This window comes from Equus quagga, chromosome 10 (assembly GCF_021613505.1).
Source record: "Equus quagga isolate Etosha38 chromosome 10, UCLA_HA_Equagga_1.0, whole genome shotgun sequence".
In the NCBI taxonomy this organism is placed as follows: domain Eukaryota; kingdom Metazoa; phylum Chordata; class Mammalia; order Perissodactyla; family Equidae; genus Equus; species Equus quagga.
Genome location: NC_060276.1, coordinates 32401357 through 32426541, shown reverse-complemented (window position 1 = coordinate 32426541; position 25185 = coordinate 32401357). Strand labels below are relative to the sequence as shown.

Below are 25185 nucleotides of genomic sequence, written 5' to 3'. Positions count from 1 at the left end.
ACAGCATGATCCCTGCATATAAGGAGCAATAAGTTCAGCTTGTAACAGTTCATTATGATTGTTTACCCCAAATAAGTAAAATTTTCATTGGGACCCAAGGATCGCAATGATAAGGCGAGCTATAGATTGGAAAAGGTATGAAAAATTGCCTGTGGCATCTTGTCAAGAAATTTTGTAATTCTACCACCCTTGTTCTCAGACTTATTTGGGCTTTTTCATTAGGCTGACACCATGAGAATGCAGTTCTTACCCCAACTCTTCTCTCTCCCTTTCCTCAGTGACTGATAACCCACACTTCACTCAGCCAGGAATTCAGAGTGTAAGTGTGAGATGTGTCAGGGTGCCTGTTATTCATAGGTAAGCAAAATACAAGCTTACATTCTTAGAGTCTAGCCTTTTCCATTTCTTCTTCTGATCAGTTGGAAGCTTCTCTTTGTGGATAACTCTCATCTTCCTATCTCAAGTCAGGTAGGAGAGACCTCTTCTCCTTATGCTTTCAAGTGGGTGAGCCCAATAAGGTTATTTCTGGATTTACAGTCTTTTTAAACTTCTTTTAACAGACCTAGAAAAAATCATGGTATTATTTCACCTTCCCTCCCCACATCTCACATCCCTATACCCCACTCTGAATATCCTCAGAACAAAAGCCATCAACGGCTATGGTATTAAATCCTTTAGAAAAGAAGGCTACAGAGTGAGGGGTGTGTGTGTATACGCGTGTGTGTGTGTGTTTAGAGTGAGAGAGGGAGAGAGTTATTCATGAAAGATCACTGAGCCAGGATTAAGAAAGCTGGCTTTCTCTGCTGGGACTACCAGTGTGTCATTATGTGGACTCAGGCTAATGATTTAATTTCTTAGTTAATCTGTTTCTCATTATTAAAATTGGAACTGGCAATGCCTTTTTGCAAACTAGTTGGCTGTACCTAGCACAGCGCTAGGCACAAATAGATTACTCATTAATACCTGTAGATTAATGGATTGATCCATAGGAAAGTTATATGTGGAAATGATGAGGGGATTTTCAATCCCTAGGATAAAAGCTTTCATTGCATTTAACATAGTATATTATACCTCATCTTAGTTCTGTCCTCAGAATTCAACATTTTCAGCATTTTAGTAATGAAATCTCTAGCAATGGGAGTCATGTTCTTTTCAATAGTTTAGTGTGTCAGTCTAATATGGAAGCACTGTACTCAGAAGTCAGCTTAGGAAACCTGTGCAAAGAAAATGAGATGCTTAGATGCTGAGATGCTGAGATGCTCAGCTGTAGGAACATATCTCACAGTGAGATAAAGTAATAAAAGTGATTTCCTTGTGTGACTCATAAGCTGATTCTGGTGGCAATTGCCAGGAAGAGTTCCACACATTGGTAGCATAGCTACATAGCTTCTGTTACCATATTTACTGAACCCCAAATCACAACACTTGGTTCAACCAAGGATTTTTCCTGATTTATAAATATCTGTGAAAAGTCTTACAAAATTATTCAGATTAAGTAATATTGCATTCTACCTTTAATGAATCATCTTTCTTGAGAATGACAAAATTACAGGACATCTGGATTGTCTGTCCAGGACAATTTGAAATCAATAGTTATCATGTGTACAGCCAAGATAATTATTTTGAACAGCACAAAATTCACTGAAATGTAATAATATTTGTTCATTTAAACACTAGTCCTGATCTGTTACAGTCATTCCTTGTATTAATATGTGCAAGATGCCCTAAAAAGGAATAATAACAAAATGACCACATCTGTTGTTTTTCTTTCCCAGACTTAGTTAATTGCCACAGTAGGCAATAAATTCTTGTTCTTCTGTCTTAAAAAATTGCAGTTATTCCTAGACTGTGGTACAGTTGTTATTCAACCACATATCTATACATCAGACAGAATGACTTGGTGTACATCTATCATTTGGCATAATAATGATCTTTGTCACTGAACTTTCACAAAGTATCAATCCAATTTTTTCACAAAAGAAGTATCCTGATTTCCTCTTGACATTTACATAGCTATAGGGAACCATTATCCTTTTGACAATAGTTTTTTTTAACTGCCATTATCTTAAAAGAAAATAAAGACATCCGCAGCAGCCCTTTTAAGTTTCTTATTCTAGAGATCACAATTCAGCTTTTCTCTTGTCATCATCAATATATTAAATATTTTTGCCTCTGAGGAGTTCTAGCTTCTCTATATGCCCTTGTGAGCCCATGGGAAGTACTAGATTTCTTATTTTCAACAAGTTGAAGCCACTGGGGCTGACCATGCTCGTTCCTTTCTATGACTATATGCTAGCCTCAAGCCTGAGGGAATAGAGCAGGGATAACTGACAATTCACAATCCAGAAGAAGCTATCTGGCCTGCTTCTATCACCCTTATGCATGCCAAATTCACAAGCCCCTCAGGACTATCTCCCCCATAACTACTGAATTAGCTAATGTTTGGGAGTTTTCCCAGATTCAACTTGAATAAGGGACCACGTTTCACAAACAAATTCACAGCCCCAGCAAGCTGATCAAAGACATTATCCTCTCCAGGCTTCTTAAGATTAAAGAGATTTAGTTTATATCCAATTGATGAGTGCCTTAGAAAATAGATGACTGCGGATAGGACAGTGGGCAAAATGAAATTATTACTTAATTCTTTGTTATTACTTTCAGCCAAAATAGAATTGAGAGCCCTTGAAGTATTACTACAAGAATGAAATAGGAAACATATCTTATTACCAGACAAACTTAATTTTATTCTATGACAACATTGCCAATCAAATTGGAAACTCTGTTTTTACCTGAGTAAAAATGAACGTTATATATTTTTTTGCAAATTTCTCTTCTGTATCATTGCAAAAAAAACAACGAGAAGCTCTTTTCAGCTCTTTTTGCTAAATCATTCTGTCCTAGTCTAATGCTACTCCTCAAAGAGCATTGCAAAGAACCTCTTCAAAGAAGAAGAGAGCAGAAGAGGGCACGCTCTGAGACTGTGTTGCCATGTTAGCCCAAGATCATTTGAAAATGAAAACCAAACAAAAATCAAGATAAGATTGGTGTGCTGGTGGTCATTAGAAGCCTCCAAATGCTCACTTCCACCTTCATGAAATCCACTAGCTCCATCAGCTTTTTGTTCAAAATGTATTGATCCATCCTATTGAAATAATCCAACATAAGTGATAGTTTGTTCCCACCCCACTGGATTCTAATTTACTGATTGCTTCCTAGTTTGCAAGAAGCCAGAACTGATTGATAGGTGTAAGACTGAATAGAAAATGACTATAAATAGAATTGATTGCTATATAAGTACTATACTTCTACTAGATATGGAGCTTAAACACTAAGTCCTAGATAAAAAATATTCTCAGGCTGCTTAGTGTTTTTAACTTTGAAACTATGTACATGAGTATCCAAAAATGTTTTTGCAGGGTCAAATAATTTTGTAATTCTCCCTAGACACATCCACATAGTTTCAAATTAACAAGTGGATGACAGTGTGGTGTCATTGAAAGAACATGGGCTTTGACTCACAGATGGCCTTTGGCAAGTTATTTAATTTGTCTGAGTTTCAGTTTCTTTAGGTGGAAAATGCATATCACTGCTACTTCAAAGGGTTGCAGAGAAGATTTAAATAGAAAATGTTTACAAAATTTCCAGCACAGTGCTTGGCACACACTAGATGTTTAAGAAAATGTGCTCATTATATGAAAACCTAACTTCCAGAACATTTAAAAATGCAGTTTAAAAAAAATTGCAGTTTTCATTTTCTGTGTGTTTTCACGTTACAAACTGTATTTAATATTAATAATAACCCCGTTAGATAGGACATGTACTTATTATATTCTCATTTTACAAATGAAAAATCTGAGAACCCAATACGTATGCAATTTACCCTAAGTAATCTAGTTAGCAAGTGGCAGAGACAAGGCTAAAATGTGTTCCCTTTTTCCCCATTCTGCCACTGCCTTGATTTTGTAGGATAGCCAAGAGTTTGGAAGAATTAAAAAAGTGTAATAGGGAAAAATTGTAACTGCGGAAAAATAATTTGTTATTTGTAATCACCCTGCAGTTTCTAAGGAGAGTTGATCCTAAGGTTAGCCCTTTGTTACCAGAGTTACATTATCATTGTGAAGATAAAAGACTAAGAAAGAGCTAAGTTGATTTGCATAAGAAAAGGGAGACCTGATGGGGGTGAGGTATGCTTGATTTGGGAGGCCAAAGCCAATAGGGTAGACCAGCTGAATGGCAGGTCTGGGGGATGAGGGTGCTGGTGGTGGAAAGAGAACTTTGGAGGACCAATAAAGATACCTTATTGATCTTTTCTTATAATTTTGCTTTTGAGGTATGATGTAACCCTAACCTCCACTTCCCTAACAAATCATCAGCAAATTATCAATTTCTTAATACTGCTAGTAGAGTAGATTTTCTTTGTTAAGATGTAGAAAATAACAACATGTATTCCAGGGTTTGTTGGAATCGTTTCTATCATCACCTGATATCAGTTATATCTGGCTTACAAAAGAGTAAATTGCCATCTTTGAACATTTATGGACAATTAAGGGTACTTCTTAAAGGTCTTTGTATGTTCTATAGCAGATGCCATAAATTCCAATATGGCCAAGCAGGTGACATAAAGCGGTGAGGCAGGCTGAGCGTAGGGTGTGTGCGTCTTCTAAAGGGGACTGCCTCGACTCAGAGCTGACAGATGGCTGCAGGGCAGAAATAAGTGTTGCCAGATCTGCTGATTTCTTTTTCAAAAAAAGAAAAAAAAAACAACTGGTAATCTGAAATATTATGTGAACCTTTCTGATTTTAAAATATTTACCATATTTTTTAACCAAAGTGAAATAAACGAGCAAACAGAAAATACTGTGCTGGCCAAACCAAACAATCTACAAGCCGGATCTACCTCTGGATACCTGTTTGTGACTTCTACCAGTATCCCCATTCTTCTACCAGTAGCCCCACAGGCTACAGATTAAATTTGAGGGGCACTGGTATGAATACATCCCAAACACCTCAGGCTAAGGTTCTAACAAATAATTGTATGACCTTAGGAGAGTATCTGTTCCTTTCTGTACTTCAGTTTCCTCATCTGTGAAGCAGGAAAAATAACTGGCCCTACCTCATAGGATTGTTGTAAGGATTAAATATATTAACGCATTGTTCTCTTCATTCACTTCTCATCCATCTTCTCCTAAAATCACTCAAAGTCTGTATTTCCCTCTACCTAATCTCTAACCAACAGTGGCGTCCCTCACCAGTAGTGACATTGCTCAGGAATGAAGAGTCTTCTTCTATACCCTTTTATTCTAGTCCCTACCCCTAGTTAATAAACAAGTTATTTTTGACCAGTACCGTGTCTCTCCAAATTTCCCTAAGGCCACAGGTAAATTTCTAACTGAACTCCATCAGGATGTTCCTTGCCAATGTCCGTACTATATAATGCTGGGGAAGTGAGTGTTTTGCAGGCACTGCTTTAGTCTCAATGCTTTTGTCCTGAAAATTCTATATTTGCTCCTCATCCACTACTGAAGACTAAGCAACTTTTGTTATTTTCAGTTTTTTTTCAGTTTACAAAAATCCTTTCTCCTGATAATTTTCTGAAGATATATTCCTAGTAGGAGAATTGGCTGGTGAGTATATATAAAAATTCAAATAATACAAAAAACTAAAACATGATTTTTTTTGATCAGTGAAATCCTGCCAACCAGATATAACTACCACATTTTACATGCTATTTCACAATTTGGTTTTTACACGCATCATTGTAAATAGCTTTCTAGCATTCTCTTATGTGGAAATATGATTTATTTAACCAAACATATATAGATGGGCAATTACTTTATTCCCAATTTTTTTTGCTTTTATAAGCAATGCAAAAACTATTTTTATACATATTTTTTCCTTTCTCCTGATAATTTTCTGAAGATATATTCCTAGTAGAAGAATTGACTGGTGAGCATATTTAAAAAGTTTTATACTTAGGGATAAATTGCTTCTGGAAAGTTTTACTATTTTGCAACTTCAAGAGACCAAGAATGAGTGTTCATTTTCCTATACTCTCACCAATCCTAGATATTTTAATTTTCTCTTTTATTCTTTCATCTTTGCCAGGCTCATAAAGGACAAATGATATCTCACTGTTGATTTTTGTTTTGTTTTATTTTTTTGTTTGCTTGTTTTGATTTCTTTTTTGCTTTGCTTTGATTTGTTAACAATCTTTTCATATAACTATTGACAGATTTTTTTCACTATGAATTGTCTTCTTGCTTTTTGCAAATATTTCTATCAGAATGTTCACTTCTTATTAATTTATAAGAACTCTTTTTACTGTTGACATAAGTATTGCAAATATTTCTGGAAACATTTCCCCCTTTGTCAATTTTCCACCAATTTCTACGGAGCATTTTGCCGAGGAACACTGATAGTGATAAATAAAACCATCATGCAGCCTTCACTATGTGCCAGGCAGTGTTCTAAATTAATTACATGGATTAGTTCATGTAATCCTGTCTATAAATCTACTATTAGTAGTCCTATTTTCAGATGAGAAAACTGAGACACAGAGAAGGTATGTGATTTGACCAAACTTCTACAACCGGTAGCTCTGCTGGGATTTGAAACAAGGTAGTCTGGCTATACTCCATGCTCTTAATCACTGCCAGTGATAAACAAAGCCGGACACTAGTTAAAATGATAAGGATAGTCATTATTGAGTAACAATATTACAATAAGGAAAAGAGTTCAGCATGAACTGAATTCAACTTCAATTTGTGCAAAAGTGACTGGGCATTTCAAAGGGATAATGAGGAAATGGGGAGAAAGTATGGTGGGAGCTTGAGCACAGTCAAGGAAGTAGAAATTTACAAAAGGTGAGAAAGGAGTTGGTTAACGTAATTATATTACCTGGGTTTGTTAATTGGTGCTTATCAAAGTTATGCTCCTACTCTCCCACAGAGATTGGGAGATAGAAGCCCTGTTTTCAGGTGTTAGCTGGAACAAACAGTAAATTCTTTTAAGAACCTTGAGCTTTCCCAGACAGGAACTTAAGGGGACTGGAGTCATCATCCTACAGATGCAGCCTTGAGGTGTTAGAAACTATACTAGTTTTTTTTTTCAAGTCTTTTAATGTGTGAAAGTGGTAGACAAGAGCATTTGTGCAGTTTTCGTAGGCTAAGGTTGAGACCTAGTTAAAAAGAGGGCTCAGAGGAGCCTGACTAGAGTTTGGCCAGGAAGGGAATCTTTCTCACCACTACATATAATGTCAATCATAATTCATGATTATAATCTTAGTTTGGATAAAGACTGACTTATCATCATTATGGTAAACTATATGTAACCTAAAATTTACCATTTTAGCCATATTTAAGTATACAGTTCAGTGGCATTAAAGTGCATTCACGTTGTCATACAACCATTACCACTACCTATCTGTAGAACATTTTCATCATCCCAAACTGAAACTACCCATTGAGCAATAACTCTCATTTCTTCCTCCCCTCAGTGCCTGATAAACACAATTCTATTTTCTTTCTCTGTAAATTGGACTATACTAGGTACCTCTAATACTACAATCATACAATATTTGTCTTTTTGTGTCTGGCTTGTTTTACTTAGCATAATGTCTTCAAGGTTCATCCATGTTGTAGCATGTCCAAATTTCAGTCCTTTTTAAAGCTAAATAATATTCCATTGTATGCATATACCACCTTTTATTTATCCATTCATTCATTGATGGACAGTTGTGTCCTTCCACCTTCTGAATATTAAGAATAATGCTGCTATGAACATGGGTGTACAAATAGCTGTTTGAGTGCCTACTTTCAATTTTTGGGGGTATATACCCAGAAATGGAACTGCTGTATCATATAGTAATTCCATGTTTACTTTTTTGAGGACCCATCATGCTGTTTTCCACAACAGCTGCACCATTCTACATTCCCACCAGCAAAGTACCAGGGTTCCAATTTCTCCATAGCTTTGCTAATGCTTGTGATTTTTCCAGAGTTTTTGGTTTTTTTTGATAGCAGCCATTCTAATGGATGTGAAGTGGTGTCTTACTGTGTTTTGATTTACATTTCCCTAATGATTAGTGATGCTGAGCATTTTTTCATATACTTATTGGATATCTATATATCTTCTTTGGGGAAATATTTATTCCAATCCTTTGCCCATTTATTAATTGATTGCTTGTCTCTTTGGTGTTGAGCTGTAAGAATTCATTATATATTCTGAATAATGGATACTTTATATATTATAGATATTTAGACCTTTAACACATATATAATTTACAAATACTTTTCCTGTTGTGTGGATTATCTTTTCACTTTCTTGATAATGTTTTTTGATGCAAAAATATTTTTACTATTGATGAAGTCCAATTTTGTCTATTTGTTGTTGTTGCCTGTGCCTTTGGTATCATATCTGAAAATTCATTGCCAAATACAAAGTCACGAATCATTTCCCTATGATTTCTTCTAAGTGTTTTATAGTTTTAGTTCTTACATTTAGGTCTTTGATGCATTTTGAGTTAATTTTTATGTATAGTATAAGACAGTGAGTGGTCCAACTTCCTTTATTTGCACGTAGATATCCAGTTACCCCAATCCATTTGTTGAAAAGACTGTTCTTTCTCCCACTGAATGGTTCTGGAACTTTTGTCAAAAATCATTTGATCATATATGCAAGGATTTAATTCTGGGCTTTTTATTCTATTCAATTGGTCTTCGTGACTGTCTTTATGCCAGTACCACATTGTTTTGATTACTATCTCTTTGTAGTAAGAATTGAAGTCAAGAATTGTGAATCCATCAACTTTGTTCTTCTTTTTCAAGATTTTTTTTTAGCTATTCAGGATCCCTTGACATTCCATATGAATTTTAGGATGTATTTTTCTATTTCTGCTAGAAAAGAATTTTTAGGATTTTGATAGGGATTGCATTAAATCTGTAGATTGTTTTGGGTAGTATGGGCATCTTCATATTAAGTCTTCTAAACCGTGAACAGTGGATTTTTTCAAGTTATTTATGTCTTCTTAAGTTCTTTCAGCAGCATTTTGTAATTTTCAGTTTACATGTCTTTTGCCTCTTGGTTAATTGTATTTCTAAATATTATATTATTTTTGATGCTAATGTAACTGGAATTTTTTAAAATTTCCTTCTTAGATTGTTCATTATTAGAATATAGAAGTGCACCTAATTTGGGTTGTTAATTTTGTATCCTGAAACTTTAGTGAATTCATTTATTAGTATAATGAGTTTATTTTGTGAAATGTTTTGGGGGTTTCTACATATAAGATCATTTCTGTGAACAGAGATAATTTTACTTCTTCCTGTCTAATTTGGATGCATTTTATTTCTTTTTCTTGCCTAATTGCTCTGGCTGGAACTTCCCATACTGTGTTGAAAAGGAGTGGTAGAAGTGGGCATCCTTGTCTTGTTCCTGATCTTAGAGGAAAAAGTGTCAACCTTTCACTGTTGAGTGTGATGTTAGCTGTGGACTTGTTGTATATGGCCTTTATTATTTTGAAGTGTTTTCCTCTTATGCCCAATTTCTTGAAGGTTTCATCATGAAAGTATGTTGTATTTTGTCAAATGCTTTTTCTGTATGGTTTGAGATGATCACATTATTTTTATCTTTATTTCTAATAATGTGGTATATCACATTTATTGATTTGTGTATGTTGTACTATCTTTGCAACCCAGGGAAAAATCCCACTTGATCATTATGTACGATCCTTTTAATGAGCTGTTGAATTCAGTTTACTAATATTTTCTTGAGAATTTTTACATCTATATTACATCAGGAATATTGGTCAATAGTTTTCTTGTAGTGTCCTTATCTGGCTTTGGCATCAGGGTAATACTGGTCTCATAAAATAAGTTTTGGAGTATTCCCTCCTCTTCAGTTTTTGAGAGGAGTTTGAGAAGAAGTGACATTCTTTTTTAAATGTTTGGTAGAATTCACCAGTGAAATGATCTGTCCTGTGCTTTTTGGTGTTGGGAGGTTTTTGGTTACTGATTCAATCTCCTTACTCATTATGAATTGGTTCAAATTTTTTATTTGTTCATATGTCAGTCTTGATATTTTATGTTTCTAGGAATTCATTTCTTCTGGGTTATCTAACTTGTTGGCATATAATTGTTCATCATATTCTCTATGATCCTATGTATTTCTGTGGTATCACTTTTTTTGCGGGGCGGTGGGAAGATTAGCCCTGAGCTAACATGTACTGCCAATCCTCCTCTTTCTGCTGAGGAAGACTGGCCCTGAGCTAACATCCACGCCCATCTTCCCCTACTTTATATGTGGGACGCCTACCACAGCATGACTTTTGCCAAGCGGTGCCATCTCTGAACCCGGGATACAAACCGGCGAACCCTGGGCCACTGAGAAGCGGAATGTGCGAACTTTAACCGCTGCGCCACCCGGCCAGCCCCAAAGTTTGCAGTTTTAACAGTCAGCTCTTAAGAATTCCCAGGCCCAGATACCTTTCAGAGCATCAGTATATCCCAGGAGCAATATGTCTTGACTGTTTCTAGCCTCTGTCCTTTCTTGGACTCGGAGCTAATTTCCCCTTTAACTCTTTGAGAATCCACCCTAAGGAGTCGAGTAGGTTAGTTTTTAGGCCTTCCAAGGTGTTAAAGATAATGAAAAGTAGGGGCTTCTACCTTATTCTCCTTACTGAAACCAGCTGTATACTAGAAAAGCAATGAAAAACAGAGAAAAAAATCTATTCATAGCAAAAGATTTATGCCACAACTACAATATCAAACAAAAAACTTCTATTATTTCCATTTAGAAATAAGCAGTTTATTTGAAATAGGATCTCAAAGAAAATTTTTAAGGGTTCCAAAAGAATATGATAAAAAAAAAAAACCCAGAAGGACTTAAGCAATTAGCTAGTAGAAACAAGAAGAAAAAGAAACAGAAAAATAAAAGTATTACTAAAATGAAAGCCAGATAACAAGTAGACAACAATAACTGATATAGTGGAGAACACAAGTAAGGACATTGTGTAAGGAAAAGGAACAAAATGAAATGGAAAAGAATAAAAGATTTTTGAAGTTTTTATAGGACACGATAGCCAATTAGGACAATTGAGATCCAACATATGCATAATTTGTGTGCCTGAAAAGAACAAAATTATGTATTAAGAAATCAAAAATTAATAATATAAACAAACTTTCTCGAAATACGGGGATGTCCAAACTCTCATTCAATGTCAGTTTCTATCATATAGTACTAAATGATGTGTCTGTAATGAGCACAAAAAGGATGTGTGTGTACATGCGTGTGTGTGTGCTGGTGGTGGTTATTTCTGGTATTGGAATTCTGGAGTAGGAGGGGAACTCATTTTTATTGTGTACTCTTTAAAACTGTTTGAAAATGTAATCATGTTATGTGTTATTTTCGTAATATTAATACTAAACTATTCTAAAATATTTATTGTACCCCTTTTCTCTTCACAAGGGAATGACTGGTTTATTTTGGAGCAAAGCTACCCTTAACTGTTCCAATGTTGTTCATCCTCATAGAAAAGAATTTCATATTAAGATAAATTAAAATTTATTTCAATTTCTGGGTGCAGGCTTAGGGAATTGGAACAGCAGCTGTTGAGGGAAGGCATGAAGCCCTACTTGGATACTTGTCTTTTATTTTCCTTGTGGAACAAAAGCCTCAAGCCAAGAAAGGAAGGGCACCAAACTCTGTCATGTTTATATGACAGTTGAAGAACAATTGCGTCTCAGGGAATGGAACAGAAAAAAAAAATCTGCCTTTGAAATGGGAGTAAGAAAACATTCTGGGATCAAATTATTATAGGTAACCTTATTCTAGCAGAAGAAACAGGATCACTGGAGAGACCCATCTCCAAAATCCAGGAATAAAACACCGACCTAAAACTGAGGATGGACTAGAATGTACCCCATACCACAAACCCAGTCTCCCCAGTGTTCAGTAACTAGTAGCATCAATCTTATGTTAGTACAGGGGCAAGAGCAGGAAAGACATCCTCTGAGGTAGAGGCGCAAATGAAAAATATAAACCTGAGAGTGGAACAAACATTGGAATAAACCTCTAATCCAAAACAGCCCCAGCCTAAGCAGAGGCTATCACTAGAGGAATTTGGAGATTGCTACACTGAGGGTATACAATGACGAAACCCAAACTCAACTCAACTAAAGGCCTAGAAAAAGAAGAGGCACACTCACTTTAATGCCTAAATACATTGATCCCAGTCTCGGGTTTTTGATAGATGTCCAGTCTTCAACAAAAATATACACAACATACAGCATACAAAGAACATACAAAGAACAACATAAACAACATATAAAGAAAAAGGAAAGAAAAACATATCATCATAGACAAAGAAATCAAGAGAACAAGATGCAAACATGACTCAGATATTGGAACCAAAAGACAAGGAATTTAAAATACCTATGATTAACATATTAAATGCTCTGCTTCAGAAGTTAGAAAGGCCATATAGTAAATATTTTAGGCCTTGCAGGCCATAGGGTCTCTGTCACAACTGTTCAATTCTGCCATTGTAGCACAAGAGCAGCCATAGATAACACATAAGCAAAAGAGCATGGCTATGCTCTGATAAAATTTTATATAAAAAAACAGGTTGTTAGCTGTAGTTTGCCAATTCCTTCTCTAGTGGAAAAGGCAGATGACACATGTAAACACACAGAGGATTTAGGCATAGAGATAGAAACTGTAAAAAAAAGATCAATTGAAAATACTGGAAATGAATAACACAATGAGAGAGGTAAAAAATATCTTCAATAGGCCCATCAGTAGATTAGTCACAATTAAGGAAAAGAATCACTGGGCTTGAAGACAGGCTAATAGAAATTCATCAAAGAGGAAAAAAAGAGTTACAACTAACCAAAGAAATAGAAAACCCACAGAGCATCCAAGAACATTGGGAGAATGGTACAATATCAAATGATCTAACACATGTATGATTGGACTCTTGAAAGGAGAAATGAGAGAGAGCGTGGCATAAGCAATATTTGAAGAGATAATGGCCAAACATTTCCAAAAAATAAAGATACTAATCCACACGTCCAGCAAACTCAGAGAAAAAGAAGCAAAATAAATACCTACAAAAAACACACCTAGGCACATTGGACACATCATAATCAAACTGTTGAAAACCAAAGATAAAGAGAAAATCATGAAGGTACCCAGGGAGAAAAAGATTGTTTACATACAGAGGAAAATAATAATATATTAGATTTCTAATCACAAACTATCTGGAAACATTGTAAGGACATTTGTAAAATGATGAACAACAGCAACCAAAAATACCAATGCAGGATTCCACACCAAGTGAAATATCTTTCACAAATAAAGGAGAAATAAAGATTTTTCAGACAAACAAAAGCTAAGAAAATCCATTGCAAGAATATATACTAAGCAGATAAAATAGATAAAAGTATTGAGTTAATAAATGATTCACAAGGGTCACTGGATGAAGGACCAATATAAAAACACTCACACATGCACACACACATGAAAACTAAAAAGTCTTTTGAAAAAATTACTTAAAATTGTACTAAAAGTCAAATGCTAAAAATGAAGTTAACAAAAATTGTGCAGAACAACAACACAGAGAACTATAGAATATTAGACAAATTAAAGAACACATATATAAATTGAGGCATAAATCTTGTTTTGGATTGGAAAACTTGATATTGTAAAAATGTCAATTTGTAAAAACAAGCCTATAGTTTCAATTCGATCATAAAAGTTACTTTTGTATATGGATATTGAAAAACTAAAAATGACCTGGAAATGCAAAAGTGCAAGAATAGCTAAGATATTCTTAAGGAAAAAAAAAGTTCAAGAATATACTCTGTGGGATATTAAGGCTTATTTCAAAGCTACAGGAATTAAACCATTGTGGCATTAGTGAAAAATATGCAAATAGGCCAAGGACATAAAATAAACAATCTAGAAATGGTCCTGTGTATATTTGTCCTTTTAAAGATAGTAGGACATCCCAGTATGAAAAGGACTGTTCTTTAAATAAAATTGTGCTAGAAAATTTGGATTTCTACATTGGAAAAAAAATGAATATTCATCCCTACCATAAGCCAAAATACATTCCAAGTGGATTGCAGCTCTTAATATGAAAGGTAAAACAATCAGGCCTCTAGTAAATAACAGGAGAGAATATCTTCATGACTTTAGGATAAGAAAGGAATTCTTAAACAGAATGCAAACCATATTTGCACTAAAGCAAATAAATGATAAATTGGAATTCATTAAAATTAAGAATATTCCTCTAAATTACAACTAATGGTATGAAAAGACAAGCCACAGTATGGGAAAAGATATTTATAATACTTATTATCAACAAAAGATTTATCCAAAATATATGGAGAATTCTTACAAATCAATAAGAAGAAGCCAGCCAACATAATAGATAAATGGACAAGAGATTTGAAGAGGTACTTTACAAATTATGATATATAAGAGTTCAATAAGTATATGAAAAGTTTTTCAACCTGATTGATCGTAAGGAAATGCAATTTAAAGTTACAATGAAATATCAATCCATACCCCAAATAATGACTAAAATGGAAAGAGTGATAATACCATGTGTTGGCAAGGATGTGGAGCAACTAGAACTCTCATGCAGTAATGGAGGGAGTATAAATTGATACAATCACTCTGAAAAACTGTTTGGCACTACTTAATAAAGCTGATCATATACATACCTTCTAATACAAGAATTCTACTCCCAGGTGTATACCCAAATTAAGTATATACTAATTTTCACCAAAAGTCATGTACCAGAATGTTCATAGCAACATGACATATAATTGTCAAAAATTGAAAAGAACTCAAATGTCCGTCAATAATAGAATTGATAAAATTTGTGAAATATTCATATAATAAAATACCATATGGCAATGAAAATAGAAAAAATACTGATATACAAAACAACATTGATTCATCTCACTCACAAAAATAATGTTAAACAATAGGAGCTAAACATGACAGAGTACATATTGCATTCTTCAATTTATATAAATTTTTGAAACAGGCAAAATCAATCAGAGGTGTTAGAAATCAAGATAATGGTTACATTTGGAGAGCAGATGGGTTAAAAAGGGCATTCTGGGGTGCTGGTAATATTTTATTTCTTAATCTAGGTGGAGACTTCATAAGTATGTTCATTGTGTGAAAGTTCATTAAATTATATAGACTTGGAGCCGCCCCGTGGCCAAGTGGTTAAGTTCATGCGTTCCGCTTTGGCGGCCCAGAGTTTCACTGGTTCGGATCCTGTGCGCGGACATGGCACTTCTCATTAGGCCATGCTGAGGCAGCGTCCCACATAGCACAACCAGAGACACTCACGACTACAATATACAACTATGTACTGGCTTTGGGGAGAAGAAGAAGGGAAAAATAAAAGAGGATTTGCAAAGATGTTAGCTCAGGCACCAATCTTAAAAAAAATTATGTAGACATGATTTATGTACTTTTATTTACATATACGTGTAAATATATGCATACACATGTATATACATATGTATACATATGTACACATATCTACATACATATATATGAATATATAGTTTATAAAAATTCTAGTATTATTTCTATATTTGATATCTGGTGTTGCTGAAAATCTGAGAATAATTCAATTTTTTTTCCCCTTGGTAGATGACTATAACAGACACTTTTAAGTTGCCTATCCATTAGCCAATCCCCCTTCACCTTTTACTTGCCATCAGAGTCCATTTTTGATAACAGCGCATGAAAATGTCAGCTACTTACTTCCTCATGCTCCCTTACAGCTAGAGTGTAGTAATTTGGCCTTGTTCCAGCTGAAGAAATGTAAAGAGAATTTTACTTGAGTGTTCTAGGAAAGATTATCTTCACTAAGAAAAGAGATAAATGCCCTGCCCGGATGCAGAGCAAGAGGCTGAGAGAGTTGGCAACCCTATCCGCTTCTTTCTGTCATACGGACCCCGCTGGAGCCACTGCCCCATGGATGATTAGGAGGATCTGGTGTACCAGGTGAACACTCAGCAGGCTGAGGACAGGATGAAATTAATGAAGAAAGCAGCAGGGATGGATGTGGGGTTGACAGTTGAAGAAACCTCACGTTGCATATAAAATTGTGATTGGAGCTAGAAGAGCCTCCTGGAGAATAATCAGCAACTTTGAAGAGAAAGAGGAAAATGAGGGAGAAGCACACAAACTAAAACTGATTCAGAAATATTGGTAAATGGTTGAGATTGCGCCAAGGTTAACGTGTTGTGACAGTTTAGATGTACTGGACAAACACCTCATTCCAGCAGCTAACACTAGAGAGTCCAAGGTTTTCTATTTTAAAATGAAGGGAACTATCAGAGGTGTCTGGCTGAATTTGCCACAGGAAGGAGGCTGCACAGAACAGCCTAGTGGCTTTAAAGCTGCTAATGATATTGCAATGATAGAACTTCCACCAATACATCTCATTCACTTAGGTCTTGCTCTCGATTTTTCCATATTCTACTATGAAATTCTTAATTCCTGTGACCATGCCTGCAGCTTGGCAAAAGGCAGCTTTTGATGATGCAATTGCAGAAATGGTTATGCTGAGTGAAGAAAAGTATAAGGACTCTATATTTACCGTGCGGTTGTTACGTGGCAATCTGACACTGTGGACTTTAGACATGCAGGGTGATGGTGAAGAGCAGAATAAACACTTTCTTCAGGACGTGGAAGATAAGAAGCAGTGAGATCTAAAAGCCAACAAGAGACACTATCTCTGACCATGCCACTCCTTCCCATCTCACTCCCTTGGAAATTCTCCATTGTCACAGAGAACCACCAAATCTGACATTTACATTTGGTCTCAGAATTTAGGTTCCTACCCTGTTGGTGTTTTTGTAAACCATTTTCAAAAGTTCTTAAATGCAAGAGTGAATTTCTGTGGATTTTACTGGCTCCAGCTTTTAGGTTCTTTAGGACACTAACAGGACTGTATAAAAGCTTTTTCAGCATTACTGTATTGTCTCCTGCCAGATGTGTCAAAATCACCATTAGAAGTGGAAATTGCATTCGAAAGCCATTAGATTTCTGGGAGACTCAAACCTCTAAGAGAGAGGTTAATCACACTACAGAGGCAGCAGTGGTATCATTTTTCCTTTTTCTAATCGTTTAAATCAAATTTTATACCATTGTTTAAAATTAATTTAGTGTTAGCTTGAGGTGCTTAAAGTTTGGGGAGTTTGTTGTAATGGTTTCACTGTAAAAAGTGCTTCAAACTCTGGAATTGTTGCTGAAAAGCGTAATGCTGGAACAGTTCAACAATCCATGGCTGCTCATTCTTGCCTGCGTTTACTCTTCCTCTGAAGCATGTTAAGATTGAAGGTGGTATGGAAAAGCCTGCATGAGTGTCCATTTCTGTGTTTCTTCTTCCCCCTCCCCCTGGCTGCCCCCCCCCCTTAAGTTGCTCAACTTCTTTTGTTCGACATGTGTCACTTGAAGCTAATTTGTACTACTGGATATCTGACTGGAACCACTGATACAGAATCTAGGTTGTTCTTACTGAAATACAGCACAGAATTAACATTAAACTTAAATAAAGCAAACCTTGATTAAAAATTCCAAATGTTATTGCCCCTCTATCTTTCATACTTCTAAAATAAAATCTCTAGTCAAAGAAAGAAAGAAAGACAAATGAGGAGAAATTATCTACCCTCTGTTCTTGCTTTTGGGTGTGGCAGTGTGAGGACATGATGAGAGATGATGCAATAGCTATATGACCCTGAGAGAACAAAACTGAGGACAAAAGTCTCCACATTGAGGATGGTGATGTGAGAGGATAGAAAGGGTCCAGATTCTTGTGGACATGATTGAGCCACTGTTCCAACTCTGGAAGAGCCTCTTTCAGATTTCTTGTAGTGTGAGGAAAATAAAAACAAAATGAAAAACAAATCAACAAAAATCAAAATACCTATTTTTAAACCACTTTCAACCACCTATTCTTTTACTTGTAGCCAAAAATATCTTAATGCCACAGTGACCTTCTTCTTGTATCTAGGTATCTATAATATGCCTTCTTCATCTCAAAAACTAAATAATGAAGAGTATCTCTGTATTCTTTCGCCATTATAAACTTCTTTTAGAACAGTGATGCCTTTCGATTGGCAGGCTCAGGCCTTCTCTCATTCCTGGAAGATTTTCTTCTTTTATACTTGTGAATGTCTTGTTGTTGTTGCCATATATATATATTTTTTTCTTTTTCATCAGGCATACTAGTTATCCAGATTTTGAATCCCCATTTTATGAGTATTTATTCATTTTTTTCTTTTTTTGAAGAGTTCTTTTTAATCAAAATTTTTTTAATTTTTAAATTTTTTTAATTACAGTAACATTGGATTATAACAATATATAGCTTTCAGAGGTACATCGTAATATATTTTGAATTCTGTGTAGATTACATCATGTTCACCACCCAAAAACTAATTATAGTCTATCCCCTCAAATGTGAGCCTAATCACCCCTTTTGCCCTCCCCCTACTTCCGCTGTGGTAAAGGCCAATCCAATCTCCATTGCTATGTGTTGGTTTGTCATTGTTTTTATCTTCTACTTATGAGTGAAATCATATGGTATTTGACGTTGTCCCTCTGACTGACTTCACTCAGCATAATACCCTCAAGGACCATCCATGCTGTCACAAATGGCCAGATTTCATCATTTCTTATGGCTGAGTAGTATTCCATTGTGTATAAATACACATCTTCTTTATCCATTCGTCCCTTGATGGGCACCTGGGTTGCTTCCAAGTCTTGGCTATTGTGTATAATGCTGCGATGAACATAGGGGTGCAAGTATCTTTATGCCTTTGTGTTTTCAAGTTCTTGGGATAAATACCCAGCAGTAGAATAGCTGGATCATATGGTAGATCTATTCTTAATTTTCTGAGGATACTCCATACTGCTTTTCATAGGGGCTGCACCAGTTTGCACTCCCACCAGCAGTGTACAAGTGTTCCCTTCTCTCCACACCCTCTCCAACATTTGTTGTTTCCTGTCTTGTTAATTATAGCCATTCTGACCGGAGTGAAGTGTTACCTCATTGTAGTTTTGATTTGCATTTCCCTGATAGCTAATGATGTTGAGCATCGTTTCATATGCCTGTTGGCCATCCGTATATCTTCTTTGGAAAAATCTATGTTCAGATCTTTTGCCCATTTTTTAATTGGGTTGTTGGTTTCCTTATTGTTGAGCTGTATGAGTTCTTTGCACAATTTGGATATTAACCCCTTGTCTGATATATAGTTTGCAAATATCTTCTCCCAATTATTAGGTTGTCTTTTCATTTTGTTGTTCATTTCCTTTGCTGTGCAGAAGCTTTTTAGTTTGATGTAGTCCCATTTGTTCATTTTTTCTTTTGCTTCCCTTTCCCCATCAGACATGGTACTTGAAAATATGCTGCTAAGACTGATGTCAAAGAGTGTACTGCCTATGTTTTCTTGTAGAAGTTTCATCATTTCGGGTCTTACATTCAAGTCTTTAATCCATTTTGAGTTGATTTTTGTGCATGGTGTAAGGTAATGGTCTACTTTCATTCTTTTGCACGTGGCTGTCCAGTTTTTCCAACAGCATTTGTTGAAGAGACTTCCCTTCCTCCATTGTATGCTGTTGGCTGCCTTGTCAAATATTAGCTGTCCATAAATGTGTGGGTTTATTTCTGGGCTCTCAATTCTGTTCCATTGATCTGTGTGCCTTTTTTGTGATAGTACCACGCTGTTTTGGTTACTATGGCTTTGTAGTACACTTTGAAATCAGGGAGTGTGATACCTCCAACTTTGTTCTTTTTTCTCAGGAATCCTTTGGCTATTTGGGGTCTTTTGTGGTTCCATATAAATTTTAGGATTCTTTGTTCTATTTCTGCGAAAAATGTTGTAAGAAGACTTAGTACCTATCCTCAAACTCATCCAAAAAATTGAAGAGGAGGAGAGGCTTCCTAACTCCTTCTATGAAGCCAACATTATCCTGATACCAAAACCAGATGAGGACAACACAGAAAAAGAAAATTATAGGCCAATACCACTGATGAACATTGATGCAAAAATCCTCAACAAAATACTAGCAAATTGAATGCAACAATCATTAAAAAGGTCATACATCATGATCAAGTGGGTTTCATTCCAGGGATGCAGGGATGGTTCAACATCTGCAAATCTATCAACGTGATACACCACATTAACAAAATGAAGAATAAAAATCACATGATCATCTCAATAGATGCAGAGAAAGCATTTGACAAGATACAGCATCCATTTATGATAAAAACTCTAAATAAAATGGGTATAGAAGGAAAATACCTCAACATAATAAAGGCCATATATGACAAACCCACAGCAAATATCATCCTCAACAGAGGAAAACTGAAATCCCTCTAAGAACAGGAACCAGACAAGGATGCCCACTGTCACCACTCTTATTTAACATAGTATTGGAAGTCCTAGCTAGAGCAATCAGGTAAGAAAAAGAAATAAAAGGGATCCATAGTGGCAAAGAAGAGGTAAAACTGTCACTCTTTGCAGACAACATGATTTTATATCTAGAAAACCCTAAAGAGTCCACTAAAAAACTTTTAGAAACAATAAATGAATACAGTCAAGTCATGGGATACAAAATCAATGCACAAAAATTGGTTGTGTGTCTATACACTAACAACAAAGTAGCAGAAAGAGAAATTAAGAATACAATCCCATTTACAATTGCAACAAAAAGAATAAAATACTGGTGGGCAGAGCAAAATGGCGGGGTGAGCTGACCCGGGATTCTCTCCCCTCCAAAATACAACAAAAGATTGGAAGAACTGAATTTCAGAGAATAAACATAATGCCAACTCGTTAGAGACCTACAATACCAAGAAGGCGGAGATCATAAACCCTACTTACAGCCTCGGAGGCGCTGGAATGGTAGGAGAGAACATCGCTCCCTCCCCTAGAGTCTGTGATTGCTGCGGCGCGGGTCGGGAAGGAGCGGGGGAGGGGCCGCGCGACCAGAGGATCATCCAGGACTCCTGCCGCTGATTCAGTGGAGACCCGCTGACAGGGGAAAAGCTTCCCTCCACGGGGACCCTATAAATCAAGGGCTTTGGGAGACCAGAGAACAGAACTGATCTGAACCCAGACCGGCACGTGTGAGTAACAGCCCCTCCCCCCCAACAAAGCAAGTGGGCGCAGCCATCTTGCCCCAAGGCGAAGAGCTAACACGCCGCTCTCGACCCCCATCTAGTGGCGACAGGCTGTAACTGCAACTGAATTCTACCACCATGAGAAAAAACCGCTCCTCTACCATCCATCAATTTATAAAAGCCCCAGACCAGAAGGAAAACAATAAAAACACAGAATTAAGTCCCGAGGACTTGGAATTAGGTAAACTAAGTGATAATGAATTCAGAGCAGCTATAATCAAAAACTCAATGAGGTAGAGAGAAAGATAGAGAAACAAGCCGAGTTCTGGAGTTACTTCACAAAAGAGATTGAAATCATAAAGAAGAATCAAACAGAATTACTTGAGATGAAAAACACAATGGACCAGACAAAACAGAATACGGATTCCCTGAATGCCTGTGTAGACCACATAGAGGAGCAAATCAGCATAATCGAGGACAGACAGGCTGAATGGCGCCAGACAGAGGAAGAAAGAGAACTAAGAATTTTAAAAAATGAGGAAAATCTCCAAGAGATAATGGATTCAATGAGGAGTAAGAACATAAGGATCATAGGAATTCCCGAGAATATGGAAAAGGAAAATGGAGCAGAAAGTGTGCTTAACGAAATTATTGAAGAGAACTTCCCAAATCTAGGGATCAACGGAGAAATGTGTGTAGAGGAGGGTTTTAGATCTCCTAGATTTGTCAATGTAAAAAGACCCACCACAAGGCACATAATAGTAAAGTTGGCAAATAGGAATGATAAGGAAAGAATACTCAGGGAAGTAAGAAAAAAAAAGAGAATAACCTATAAAGGAGCCCCTATCAGACTGTCAGCGGATTTCTCTACAGAAACCCTACAAGCTAGGAGAGAATAGAGTGATATATTCAAAGCTTTAAAGGATAAAAACCTTCAGCCAAGAATACTCTATCCAGCAAGAATTTCCTTCAGATATGAGGGAGAAATTAAATCTTTTCCAGATAAACAAAAGTTAAGGGAATTTGTAACTAAAAGCCCTCCATTACAAGAAATCCTCAAGAAGGCTCTCATACTTGAAAAAAGAAAAAAGGGAGAAAGGGGACACAAGCCACAGACTAGGGAGACCGATGGATAGAACCAGAACAGGATAGCAAATATTCAACTATAGAATTAGGGTAAAAATAAGGAAACTACCAAAACAAGGACGATCTTAGCACTCTAACTACAAATTAATAAGACGAGTTGGAATAAAAAATGAAAATAATTATTTAGGAGGGGAAGAGCAAAGGGTCTAAATCAGTATTGGTCAAGTAAGTAAGAGACCACCAGAGAATAGACTATATTATACACGAGATTCTAAATACAAACTTCAAGGTAGACACTAAAATAAAGTACAGAACAGAGTCACAAATCATAGCTAAGGAAAAATCTAAGAAACCCAGCATAAGAAATTGCAGTATTAAATGGGTAGTCTAAAGCAAACAGGAAAAGAAACACAGAAAAACAAGATAATGAGCGACAGATTGACAGCATTAAGTCCACATGCATCAATAATCACTCTCAATGTGAACGGATTGAACTCTCCAATAAAAAGACACAGAGTGGCAAAATGGATTAAAGAACAAGATCCAACAATTTGTTGCCTCCAGGAAACACACCTCAGCCCCAAGGACAAACACAGACTCAGGGTGAAGGGGTGGAGGACAATACTTCAAGCAAATAGCAAGGAAAAAAGGCAGGTGTTGCAATTCTCATATCAGACCAAGTGGATTTCAAAATAAGACAGGTAAAGAGACACACAGAGGGACAATATATAATGAGCAAAGGGACACTTCATCAATAAGAAATAATGCTTATAAATATCTATGCACCGAACACAGGAGCACCAAGATTCATAAAGCAACTATTAACAGACCTAAAGGAAGATGTTAAAAACAACACAATAATAGTAGGGGACCTCAACACCCCACTCACATCAATGGACAGATCATCCAGACAGAAAATCAACAAGGAAATAGTGGAGCAGTTTTGAAAAACTAAAACACTTGGACTTAATAGACATATATAGATCACTCCACCCTGAAGGAGCTGAATACACATTCTTCTCAAGTGCACATGGAACATTCTCTAGGATAGACCATATGTTGGGAAACAAGGCAAGCCTCTACAAATTTAAAAAAATTGAAATAATAACAAGCATCTTCTCCGATCATAGTGCTATAAGGCTAGAAATTAATTACAAGAAAAAAAAGCTGAGAAAGGCACAAAGATGTGGAGACTAAACAACACACTACTGAACAAGCAATGGATCATTGAAGAAATTAAAGAAGAAATAAAAAAATACCTGGAAACAAATGAAAATGATAGCATGCCATACCAACTCATATGGGATACAGCAAAAGCTGTATTAAGAGGAAAATTCATCGCAATACAGGCACATCTTAACAAACAAGAAAAATCCCAAATAAGCAACCTTAAAGCACACCTAACTGAACTAGAGAAAAAAGAACAAATGAAGCCCAAAGTCAGCAGAAGGAGAGAAATAATAAAAATCAGAGCAGAAATAAATACTATTGAAATGAAAAAGGCAGTAGAAAGGATCAATGAGACAAAGAGCTGGTTTTTTGAGAAGATAAATAAAATTGACAAACCACTAGCCAGACTTACAAAGAAAAAGAGGGAGAAAGCTCAAATAAACAAAATCAGAAATGAGCGAGGAGAAATAACAACAGACTCTGCAGAAATACAACAGATTATAAGAGAATACTACAAAAAACTATATGCCAACAGAATGGATAACCTAGAGGAAATGGATAAATTCTTGGACTCCTACAATCTCCCAAAGCTCACTCAAGAAGAGGCAGACAATTTGAACAGACCAATCACAAGGAAAGAGATTGAAACAGCAATCAAAAACATCCCAAAGAATAAAACCCCAGGACCAGATGGCTTTCCTGGGGAATTCTACCAAACTTTCAGAGGGGATTTAATACCTATCCTTTTCAAGCTATTCCAAAAAATTAGGGAAGATGGAACACTTCCTAACACATTCTATGAGGCCAACATCACGCTGATACCAAAACCTGACAAGGACACCACGAAAAAAGAGAACTACAGGCCAATATCACTGATGAACATAGATGCAAAAATTCTAAACAAAATTTTGGCAACCAGAATTCAGCAATTCATCAAAAGAATCATACATCAGGATCAGGTGGGATTCATACCAGGGACACAGGGATGGTTCAACATCCACAAATCAATCAACGTGATACACCACATCAACAAACTGAGGAATAAAAACCACATGATCATCTCAATAGATGCAGAGAAGGCATTTGACAAGATCCAACAGCCATTTATGATAAAAACTCTGAACAAAATGGGCATAGAAGGAAACTACCTCAACATAATAAAGGCCATATATGACAAACCCATAGCCAACATCATACTCAATGGGCAAAAACTGAACCCCATCCCCCTGAAAACAGGAACGAGACAAGGATGCCCTCTATCACCACTCTTATTTAACATAGTACTGGAGGTCCTGGCCAGAGCAATCAGGCAAGAAAAAGGAATAAAAGGAATCCAAATAGGGAGGGAAGAAGTGAAACTCTCGCTGTTTGCAGACGACATGATCTTATATAGAGAAAACCCCAAAGAATCCATTGGAAAACTCTTAGAAGTAATCAACAACTACAGCAAAGTTGCAGGGTATAAAATCAATTTGCATAAATCAGTAGCATTTCTATACTCCAGTAATGAACCAACAGAAAAAGAACTCAAGAATACAATACCATTCACAATCGCAACAAAAAGAATAAAATACCTTGGGGTAAATTTAACTGAGGAAGTGAAGGACCTATATAATGAAAATTACAAGGCCTTTCTGAGAGAATTGGATGACGACATAAGGAGATGGAAAGACATTCCATGTACATGGATTGGAAGAATAAACATAGTTAAAATGTCCATTCTACCTAAAGCAATCTACAGATTCAATGCCATCCCAACCAGAATCCCA

The 25185-nt window shown here is 36.1% G+C and overlaps 1 pseudogene; it reads left to right on the top strand.

The window, feature by feature from the left end:
- Positions 1-16005: 16005 nt before the first annotated feature.
- LOC124245362 (14-3-3 protein epsilon-like) lies at positions 16006-16742 on the top strand (annotated as a pseudogene).
- The last annotated feature ends 8443 nt before the right edge of the window (positions 16743-25185 follow it).